Source organism: Muscardinus avellanarius (genome assembly GCF_963383645.1).
Source record: "Muscardinus avellanarius genome assembly, chromosome: 11".
NCBI lineage: Eukaryota > Metazoa > Chordata > Mammalia > Rodentia > Gliridae > Muscardinus > Muscardinus avellanarius.
In genome coordinates this window covers 97,377,438-97,389,647 of record NC_137797.1, presented here as the reverse complement: position 1 = coordinate 97,389,647, position 12,210 = coordinate 97,377,438, and positions in this window count along the sequence as shown.

Below are 12,210 nucleotides of genomic sequence, written 5' to 3'. Positions count from 1 at the left end.
CGAGGCAGGTCTGCCGGAGGCAGCAGAGGGACTGGATGTTCCCTGGGAGCCTTTCTGCCTGGAGGACTCCACACGCTGCGGCTCCAAGAACAAGTCAGGACCAGGCTGCCTGCCCGCAACTTTTCCTCACTTTGAACCAGGTCTTATTTTAACCTCAGATGACAAGGATCCTAATAATGGCAACCTCTTTGGCAAGGAAGGGGGCTGCAAAATAGGGCATGAAGGAAGTAGAGAGGCTTTGGACAACACACGCTAATTCCTCTCCAACGATGTCCAGGAAACTCACCCAAGTCCTCATCTGATACTCAACTTCCTTCTTGGTCGTCCTCATCTCGTGTACACCCTGCCTGTGTCCTGGGAGCAACACAATGGGAACTGTGACCTCCCGAGGTGCCCGCTCTGACTCCCTACCGTAGGAGAGGCGTGCTAATCCCGTGAGACAAGCAGCCAAGCCCCGGCAGCTCCTCGCTGCACAGAGCCTTCTTGTCTCCTGTCCTTGGAGAGTATTTAAAGCAGAGGTTCCCCCGAGTGACTCTAAATGAGGTCTGCCCGGAGCCTTCGGATGCCTGAACCATTGGAATGTTCCTAAATCTGAAACCAGAGAGAGCCATAACAGAGTGAAAATATTTTGGGCATATGTGAACCATCGAGTTACAAAATGACCTGACACCCTCTGCTACCCCTGGCCCTCGCCCCCAACCCCCAGCTTGCAAGACAATCCTTCACCTGTTGCAAATACCCTCATCTTCAACATACCTCTCTATTCGCAGAAGCATCCGTCTATAGATAGGTCTGGGCTGAGGGATTCTGAGCTGAAGAGGGAGGTTGGCAATCCCAGGGAGAGATGCCATACTGGCCGCCTCTTCTGCCCTGCAAGAATCAGGATGGAAGTGTGCTGGGTGAGGAGGAAAAGGCCACACCAAGACCAGCTGAGATTTAACACACAGTAGGGGCTCAGGAGCATGCATGGACATAAGTGAGCCTTGGATGAAAACCAGAAGATGCTGGGTCTTGGGTGAAGTGGACGGGAAAAAAAAAAATCGGTCCATCTTGATTATTGTAATATTGTGCTGCAGGTCTGCTCGGAGGCAGGAGACAACACCGATTAATTTTCAAGGAGTCTTGTTCATTGTAATTGATCTCTTTAACAGGGCACATCAGAAACGGGGCCACTCAGATCCTGGGGTGCGTATCCATTTCTGCTGGAACTGGGAGTGTAGGGTGGTGCTGTGGGTGGTGGGGCTGTGAGATCTGGGAGAAGAAGGTTCTAGGTCCCAAAGCATAAGTTCCTTCCTTCCTAGATCTTTGGAGCTAATCTGGCATGAGAGGAGACAACCTTCTAGAGAGAGTCTACAAAGCCTGAAACTGCTACACCTTTCCTGTATCTCCCTAGATGCTCATAAAATTGCTCAAATCTATATGATAAGTTTAATCAGATGCCTGCCCCCATTTTTCATGCTAGAAATAAAGAGATGCTATGAACTACCTAGGTTCAAACAGACTTGGTGTGCACCCACTATTTAGGGGTAGCAGCACACTGACTTTTGATGACTGCCTGGGAAGCTGGGTATATGTTCTAACTAGCACCAGAGCCTGTACTGTACTAGGTTTTAAGTATTTTGAGTATCAGTCCCTGATGTAGGGATGTATGGTTGATTCCTTTATTTTTTTCTTATGCAAAGAAATTCATATATCTTTGACTTATAAGTGACTTGAACTTAACAAAATCCTGAATTGAGCTGTCCGCCCCACTGGATCCAAAAGGCTGCAGCAGTCCTGGCCACAGGCAGGGGACGGGGTGAACCCTGATTTCTTACTGACAATGTACTCAGAATGACTTGGGTCCTCCTTCCCTCAAACCCTGAGCAATGCCCCTGGTTTATAGACTTTTGTAGCTAATTGGTCTCTCTTCCACTCTGAACCCTCTCTGGCAGCTTCATGCAAACTTTGGGTTCGAAGAGACAAGGGTCTGTCTTATTCCTTTTCTAAGAGCAACTGGTGGAGAAGAAGACAGGATGTCTCCACACTCTTGAAGATGGACTTCTCAGCGGGGAGGTTAGCTCAGACGCAGGTGGGGAGCTCTGGGACTCTTGCGGAATCTCCATCCTCTTCAGGGCCATGAATGAACCTTACAGGAAACCAGAAAATTCTAAGCACCCTGTTCAAGCTGTTGATTATGCTGATTTTATCACTTATTGTCTTTTGACACCTCTTCCTTTCCTACTTCCCATACATTTTTGAAGCTCCCTTGGGAAGAAGCATATAATACCCTGCAATTATACTCCATAATCTTTCCCTCTGCCAGTGTATCCCATAACACCTCCAGCATACACACATGAACACACACACACGCACACACACACACACACACACACACACACACACTTGCATACACTCCAAGTCCATGGTTGGGGCCATTCCGTGGCTCAACAAAGACAACATTTCTCTCTTTTCATCCAATCCAGGGTACCAACCTCTCTTGTCTTTCAACATGCTGGTTCTCCCAGGCCAATGACCCACTACTAAAATTCTCTTCTCTTCCCAGTCCTATTCTGGGTATTTTGAAATTATCCTCCTCATACAGGCTGTAGGCCCTTTTCCCATTCTATGACCTCAGATCCTTCAAGTTCTCATTCTATTTGAATCCCGAGGGAAGAAGGGCATGGAAGAGACCCTGAGCTATACAGTTTTATTTGTCTCCCAGGGTCTGAGACCCACTGCCTTTGCAGTGTTATGCTGTAGTTGCTGGGGCAAGAATACCTACCAAATGTGATTGTTGGTTCCCAAGACACCAGGATGTCCTCTCTGCCCACTATTCCTTTCTGCCCCTCTTCATGTGGACACGAACTAGAAAGCTCCTACGTCTTTATATCCCAGAGACTTCCCCAGAGACTGAGCTGGTTGTCAGTGAGATGGGATTCTCTGCCTCCTGCCACTCCTTTGTCTGTACTCTTGGGTCGGTAATAGTTGTTCCTTCCTCACCTCCCCACAAAGAACCAGCCACTCCTGTCGCCTCATCAGAAAGCTCCGAAGATAGGGATGTTCTGGACAAGACCGGAAGAATAGAAAGACTCCACTTAGTGCTTACACCTGAAGAGATGCTTCCACTTCCCAGAACAGGAGGAGGACGCAACTACTCCCCAGTTTTATTCCAATCTAGCGCAGTAACGGATAGCCTGCCCAGAACCAGGCTTGTATACCTCATTGAACTACTGAAATTCCAGCCGCAGACAGCAGCGTCTTGATGTGGCTTTCTCTTTCCGCACATTGTTACGTACCTCAGGCTGGGTCCCGGTGCAGAGCTGCCCTCAAGCTTGGGTACGGCGGGTAGGAAAACCCAGAAGTTGTTCAGTCATGTGCTTGTGAAATGTGATGCTTCTATTTTTTAAATATGTATGTGCTATGCACAAACCATATCATGTTGCAATGAGAAGTAAAAGGTCTTTTTATACGTTTCTCTAAAGTGTTTGACTCCACCCCTCCTATTAAAAGTGATGACGGATCTCTGGGTTGTGATTGATTTTTACCTCAATTCTCTTCTCCCTCTCAGAGAGGCAGGAATAGGGGAAACAGAAAGCCCAGACTCTTGGTACTGTTGATCATGATGGCAGGAAGAAGTGGTGGGGTTCACTCAGTGTATGACCCTACCTTATAAATGGGGGATTTGTCAGCAAGGGTGAAGGAAGCACCCCAGACCATGGGGTAGCTGAAGCCTTCTTTCTTTCTTGCCATGGTAAGAGTCAGATATATGGATTTCTGGATAGAATCTATTCTCTCATCGGCCTTTCCTTCATACATTCATTAAAATGTTTAGTGAGTACCCCATCTCTGCATTGGGCCAGGTTTGGGGGATACATGACTGAACAAGGTAAACACAGTCTCCATCCTTTCACAAGCTAGCATTAGAAAAAAATCACCAAGCCAAGCATGGTGGTGCACGCTTGTAATCCCAGTACTTAGGAGGCTGAGAGAGGAGGGTCGCAGATTTGCCGCCAGCCTCATACTTAGTGAGACTCTGCAACTTAATGAGACCCTGTTTCAAAGGAAAGCATAAAAAATAGGGCTGAGGGTATAGCTCGGAGGTAGAATGTCCTGTGTTCAATACCAAGTACTGCAAAAAAAAAAAATATATCACCAAGAGCAGAGGCTCAGATCCAGAGACCCACATAAGGCAGGAGATCTACACTTATAATAAACACCCAAAGCAATTCTGACCTGCAAAGCACTGTCTAGAAGTGGGACTTGAAATGGGGAACATCTGAGCTCAAGGAGTCTCTATAAGTTATAAAATCTTTTCATAAATTAAGCAAAACAGAAGATGATAACTAGGAGATTAAGTCACTTCCCAACCCTTCACACGGCCTCTGAGTCTCACGCTGTCAGATCTGCAACCTCCCTACCAGGTCCTGGCCCCACCATCCCCACCCCTTCGTGCTGCCAGTGCCTCATGCTGCCACTGCCGGGGGAGATGAGCTTGTGCCTTCCGTTGGGCAGAGCTGAGTTCTGAGCAGGTCTATGCACTCTTGGAAGAGTTGCCTGGTCCTGTGGCCTTTGCCTCTCCTTCCTGAATGTATCCAAGCAATTCATATTTCTAAGCTCCTACTATATGCCAAAAAACCATGCGGGGGCCTTGGAATATCACTGTAACCAATTATATAGAAACCGGCAAGGAAGACAGACAGCAAACAATCGCAGCAAAGGGTGATGTGTGTCATCGAAAATGTTCTAGACAGTCTCCGTGTCAGCCCACACCCTTGGTAGGGGTCATTCGAACAACATTCCAGGAAGGAGTCAGTGGTGGGTACATTTATCGCCCTCAAGGGCTCTTCTGGAATCACATAGAACTCTAAGTTGCGATTCTGATTTTTATTTTTTATTTTTGTACTGGGGATTGACCCCAGGGTCGTTATACCTCTGAGCTACACCCCTAGCCCATTTATTTGTTTGTTTGTTTGTTTATTTATTTATTTATTTTTAATTTTTGCAGTACTGAGGATGGAACCCAGGGACATTCTATCTCTGAGCTATACTCTCAGCCCTATTTTTTATTCTTTATTTTGAAACAGGGTCTCACTGAGTTGCCAAGAGCCTCACTAAGTAGTAGCTGAGGCAGTCCGCAAACTAGGTTGTCTTGCTAAGTTGCTGAGGCTGGCCTCAAACCTGCAATCCTCCTGTCTTAGCCCCACCAAGTACTGGGCTTATCGGCATGTGCTACCATGCCCAGCTGGAGGCCCAAGTCTTTTGGGTATGAGACAGCCATTTCCTCTAAGGCAATGATGCTTGAGGGTAGATGATTCGGATCTAAGGGACATTTGCCCATGTCTGAAGATGTTTTGTGTTATCACAACTGGGGACAGGGGATGTGCAGTGCTGTCGGCATTTAGTGAGAATTGACTGCGGATGCTGCTTAACAGCCTACAATGCACAGAACAGCTCCCAGCAGAAGGAATCTTTGGGCCTCGGATATCAATGGCATTAAGTTTGAGAAACCCTGCTCTATGGGTAATCACCTATTCGAGTTGGCCTGAAATCCTTACATGGAAGACCCTCTCATTGAAGACCCAGGCTGAGAAGTAAAGGCTAGGGAGAGAAGCTTCAGACATCATTAGCCACACTTACACTGAAACACTAGCCCCACCAAGTCCCACTGGGAGTGTGATAAGGCCACTGGGTTATCAAGAACCGTCCAAACCAGTGAGGTGGCGCCTACTTGTAATTTTAGTACTTGGGAGGACAAGACAAGAGGATCACAGGTTCAAGACCAGCCTCAGAAACCTAGCAAGACCCTGTTTAAAAATAAAATAGGGCTGAGGGTGTAGCTGTACCCAGAGGTAGAATGCCCCTGGGTTCAGTATACACACACACACACACACACACACACACACACACACACACACACACAAGAATCGTTTAGAGCATAGGGTTGGAAGATGAAATATTTTAGACCTGGGTGTCAGGAAGAGATCAGGGGCCAACGGAGTAGCATGAAGGGTAGATGATGAGGACCGAAGGGAAATCAAATAGACACTCAGCTCTTCTCCTCCGCCATCATCCACCATATTCCTTTACTCTGACCTCCCCCACCACACATCACAGGCAAGTGGACTTTTCTTTACAGCTTTAGCTCGATGTCATCTTTACCTGTAAATTTTTTTTGTGGTATTGGGGTTCCTGGAAGCCCTTCTACCTCCAGACTACACTCCCAGAACTATTTTATATTTTTTATTTGGAAACAGGGTCTCTTAAGCCAGCGAGGCTGGCTCCGAACCAGCACCATCCTCCTGTCTCCGCCTCCCAAGCGCGGGGATTACAAGCATGTGCCACCACACCAGGTTTACCTGTAAAATTTTTATTTCACCATCCCTGTGTCAAAGAAGATTGTTTAATTAATTAATTAATTAATTAATTTTTGCAGTACTAGGGTTGGAACCCAGGGGCATTCTACCTCCAAGCTACACCTCCAGCCCTATTTTTTATTTTTATTTTTATTTAATTTTTTTTTCAGGTCTGGGGATGGAACCTAGGGGCATTCATCCTCCAAGCTACACCCCCTGCCCTATTTTTTATTCTTTATTTTGAAACCGGGTCTCACTGAGTTGCAGAGAGCCTCACTAAGTAGCTGAGGCTGTCTGAGAACTGCAATCCTCCTGTCTCAGCCTCCCAAATGCTGGGATTACAAGCATGCGCCACCACACCCGGCTGCTCTATTTTTATTTTTATTTTTTATTTTGAAGCAAGGTCTTACTAAATTGCAGAGGGCCTCACTAAGTAACTGAGCCTGGCTGCGAACCGCGATCCTCTTTCAGCCTCCCAAATGCTGGGATTACAAGTGTGTGCCACCATGCCCGGCTTGTTTATTTCTTTTAGATTATGAAATTCAAACACAGTCATGGAAGGAAATTTAGAAAAACCCAGTTTTCTAAATTTTAGTTCTTAAATGTCTCCCCAAAGACCCATGTATTGAAAGTTTGGTCTCCAGGTCTGTGGTGCTACTGGGAGGTGGTGTGATTTATAGGAGGTGGGGCTTAGGACATTGGGGGCATGGCCTTCAGGGGGATTTGGACCCCAGCTCCTTTCTCTCTCTTTCTCTCTTTCTCTCTTTCTCTCTTTCTCTCTTTCTCTCTCTCTCTCTCTCTCTCTCTCTCTCTCTCTCTCTCTCTCTGCCTCTGGGCCACCATTGAGGTAAACAGATCTCCTTTACTACATTTCTGCCATGATGTTCTGCTTCGGCACTGTTCCAAGAGCAGCAGGGCCAAGTGACTATGAACTGAATCATCAGTCAAAATAAACCTTTTCTCTTTAAATTGATTTATCTCAGATATTTTGTCACAGTAACAGAAATCTGACTAAAACACCAAGAAATTTAAAAATAATCTCATCACTCAGAATCCCACCCCAAGAGCTCCGTTGTTAGATCTCATTCTATTTCCCTTCAGTCTCATACGTCGGATAAATACGGTATGTTGACCAAACACGGCCGAGGCAAGCTACTGCAAAGCTATTTTATTTTTATTTCTCACACTTCCCTCTTAAATTTGCTTGGTGCAGTTAGCGCTGCTGTATGAAAACTTGGGCAGTCTCAAGCATTTTCTGGCCACTCACAGCTAACTGCAAAGCCACGGGGCCATTTGAAGTTGCAAAGCACTGATGATTTAGAAATGATAACCACAGGCAACAGAATATTCTGAGCTTTGGTTGCCATGCAAGGGAAAGACCTTGCCTCACTTTTGCTGCAGGGAAAGGGTCAAGGTCAGGGTCAAGATAAGTTTTTTTGCCTCATGCCCAACAACCTCTTCTCAACCTCTTGAATATTGTGTCTGTCCTTTGGAACTACTGAAGGAAGGCCAGGAAAAAAGGTGAGGTGGATAGAGAAATTCTCTCCTGAGAAGTCCTGTTATAAGATGGCTTTGTGCTCTCTGGGTCTGAAAATCTCTAAAATTGACTCTGTTCTTAAAGGAGCTGCTTTCAATTTTTCAGTTACCCTCCATCTCTGGACACCTCTTGGCTACATCCAACCCTGAGATTTCTTCTCTTGTGAGGGCTTTTCTTCTGCCTGTCCCCTTCCCAGTCCCTCAGGAAGCCAGCAGCCCAAGCCGGGCATGGTGGCGCACGCTTGTAATCCCAGTACTTGGGAGGCTGAGACAGGAGGATCTCAATTTGCGAACAGCCTCAGCTACTACTTAGTGAGGCCCTTTGCAACTCAGTGAGACCCTGTTTCCAAATAAAGAATAAAAAATAGGACTGGGGGTGTAGCTCGGCGGTAGAATGCCCCTGGGTTCTGTCCCCAGTATAAGAAAGAAAGAAAGAAAGAAAGAAAGAAAGAAAGAAAGAAAGAAAGAAAGAAAGAAAGAAAGAAAGAAAGAAAGAAAAGAGAGAGAGAGAGAGAGAGAGAGAGAGAGAGAGAGAGGCAGCATCCCACTTGCAGCTTCTGTCTGCATGCATACAGGGGCCTATCTCTAAGCAGTGATACTGGGTGGGGATTCAGTCACCCTCTTTCCTATGTGGCCCATACCAAGTTCCTAGGAAACATGCAGAAAACCTTGGTGCTCACAACCTCTAGGAACAAAGACTGAGGTCAGAGAAACAGCTCCTCATTCTTCACCCTAACCTCGAGGCAGCGGGGAGTGCATCTTTCCTGCCTTGGAACACTTTAGGTTGTAGTCACAGCAACCAGCCATGTCCATGGAGACATCGACATGGGATCTCCCATAAGTCTCTCTTTTGACTTGCTACGGTATCCCAGGCCCTCCTAACAAGTGCCCCCAAATAACTTCTTCCAAAAACTCACCTTTCAAAATCCTCTTAGGATCTGACCTGTAGTATGAGTGAATCCCATGAATTCTTGGGTATAGATCTACGGTGCTCCCGGGGTGCTCTATGGTCCTTCCCCCTCATCCCCCGTCCAGGCCTGCACCATCTCTCTCCAAGGTGAGCCGTGGGATCCCTCTGAACTCCAACCCTTCTAGAAAAATAAAAAAGCTTGAAATTTTAATGGCCTTCTAATTTTTTGGGGGGACCAACAAACCAATAATAAGTGGAAAATAAAGAGCCCATAATCCTACACTTAACACACTATAAATCCATACACGGGAGGGTGAAAAGAAAGAGGCATGGAATAGCCGGGCGTGGTGGCGCACGCTTGTAATCCCCGCGCTTGGGAGGCGGAGACAGGAGGATCGCGCAGGTTCGAAGCCAGCCGTGCTGGCGTAAGAGACCCTGTTTCAAAAATATAAAATAGGTCTGGAAGTGTAGCCCGGAGGAAGAAGGGCTTCCAGGAACCCCAGTACCACCAAAAAAAAAAAAAAAAAAAAAAGAGGCATGGAATAATAGAAAATAGCACTGAATATTTTTAGTCCTCTTTACAGGTATAAATGTATGTTATCCTTAAGAGCACAGGTGATGGTGAGTGTGTATGTGTGTGTGTGTGTGTGTGTGTGTGTTTGACTAATAAAATTATGTTTTGGAAACTAAAAACACAAAAATGCTTTATAAAAATTAAGCAACAGAAAAAGATATGTTCCCCATGTTTGCCCAAGCTCTTCTACAACTCCAAAATTCTCTTTGTCTAGCTTTCTTCCAATGCTTCTCTTTCTTTCTTTCTTTCTTTCTTTCTTTCTTTCTTTCTTTCTTTCTTTCTTTCTTCTTTCTTTCTTTCTCTACCCGGTTGTCTATTTGCTTTCACTAGGGTGTTTTGACTATTCTGTGCTTTGATTCCTCTGCCCCTTAGGGCTGTTGTCTCAGCTGGAGGGGGCTCTAGCCCAGGGCACCTGTCCTTCCGATGGAACCCAGGGCAATCCATTACGGGAGCCGTGGGTGCTGGCCCCTTGTGGTTGTCGCCTCATTAATAATGACTTCCTCTCTAGGTTCCAAGAGCCAGCCACTGGATAGCCATGGGTGGAGACCTGGATGGGTCGGGACATGGATGCTGATTTTGGAAATGAGCAGATCCGAGTTCAGGCCTGGGGACTGCTCGTGTGGCTGTGTGGAGGACAGCCACCTGCCCAGATAGGGCTGCTTTACATCTGAACGCATTTGAAGTGTGTTGTGTGGTGCTAGGAATCGGACCCAGAGTCTCATACCTTCTAGGCAAGCACTCTACCACTGAGTGACATCTTTAGCCCCTTTTCAAAACAAGATCTTGCTAAGTTGCTGAGGGTTTCACTAAGTTACAGAGGCTGGCCCCAAACCTCAGATCCTCCTGTCTCAGTCTCCCAAGTACCGGGCTTACAGACATGTGCCACCATACTGGGTTCCCAGTCCTTTTGAATCTTATTTTGAGAAAGCGTCTGGCTAAGTTGTTGAGGCTGGCCTCACACCCGTGATCCTTCTGCCTCAGCCTCTTGGGTTGTTGGGATTACAGGCATGTAGCACTGCGCCTGGCCAGAATACATTTGAATTTGAAGGGAGGGAAAAAAAAAAGCCATTTATCAGTCTTTTGGAAGAAGGACCATGGGGGCCAGGATGGCTGCAAGGACCAGAGATACATGGAGAAGAAGAAAAAGTATTTTAGGACAAAGAGCCTGAGCTAAGGTAACGTTGGGAAGGGGAGGGCTGGGGTATGGACTCGGGTGGCAGACAGACAGGTAGGGTCAAGTCAGGGGTGGTGGCCAACAGCCGTGTGGTTCTAGGTGGGTCATTCAAGCCTCAGTTTCTGCCACCATAAAAATGAGGATAATAAGAGCGTTTATCTCACAGCCTTTAGAGAGTCCCCAGTAAACGGTAGGTGCTATTGGCACGTCATGCGGGGTGTTTTTGAAACTGGGTGGAGGGGCACGGTGGGTGTGCAGGGGAAGGCAAGCTGAAGCCGATCACGATGCCAAGTGGAGGACTCAGAGTCATCCTGCAGACGGCGGCGGACTGGTGCAGACATGGCCCGCGGGATGGCGTGGGAGAGTGCTACTCAAGGAGGAGAATCCTCTGAAGAGCTTAAAACACTGGAGGCAAGGAAGCTGTGGGTACATTTATCATTTGTCTATTTATTTATTTATCTATTTATGTGTTGTTGTTTGGTTTTTTTGGTGGGGTGGTACTGGGGTTCCTGGAAACCCTTCTACCTCCGGGCTACACTCCCAGACCTATTTTATATTTTTGAAACAGGGTCTCCTAAGCCAGCGCACGGCTGGCTTCGAACCTGCGCGATCGTCCTGTCTCCGCCTCCCAAGCGTGGGGATTACAAGCGTGCGCCACCACGCCCGGCCTTATCTATTTATGTTTTTATTGGCGCATTGTAGTCGTACACCTTAATGGAGTACAAGATGGCAGAGGCACACACGCACACATCACCCAGTTCCACCCCCTTCCCTCTCCCCTCCCCCTTCTCACGTTTGGCTTAGTGATGGACTCTGACAGGCGTGTGAAGGTGCGTCGTGTACTTTAGGAAACCTCCCTCTTCTCCCCTCCCATCCCCTCAGCTGGGTCACCTTATTTGCTCATCTGTAATTTCTCTTTGTCTAGAGTTCCTCCCATGACCCATTTTCTTCCGAGCTTCTACATATCAGGGAGCGGTGCATTTATTAAATACATATTTATTTTGCACCTTGTTTCAAATAACTGCACTCTGCTTGTGAAGAACGGTGGGCCAGAGAGAGCACGCGGGGATCTGGCTCCCGGGAGCTTGGGTTCTGAGAGAAAGCAGGCACATCTGTAGTTCACCAGGGAGATCGTGGAGGGCCCACAAAGAAACAAGGACGGAGGACAGGCAGCCCGGGAGCTCAGTCCCCACACTCCCTGGCCTTCACCTGTTCGATGCAGTTAGCTTAGAGCCCCCCCCACCTTGCAATAGAATCAGTGTGGGGCTAAGAGTGATAATGGATTCTTAAGAGGGACCCTGCTGGTGATGGGTTCATGGTAAGATCTTTGAGATCTTTGTCTTGGATTCCCTCACAGTGGGCTCATCTAGTTTTTAATTTTGTGTACTGGGGATGGAACCTGGGAACATTCTACCTTCAAGCTACACCCTCAATCCTTTTGATTTTTATTTTGAAACACGGTCTTGCTGAGTTGCAAAGGGCCTCACTAAGCAGCTGAGGCTGTCCTCAAACCGTGATCCTCCTGTGTCAGCCTCCCAAATGCTGGGATTACAAGCGTGTGCCACCACACCTGGCTGGCACCAAGTTCTTAAGACAACCACAGTAGCTTTTATACCCCAGGTGCCACTTCTACACACACACACACACACACACACCACATACAACATATGCATACTTAGTT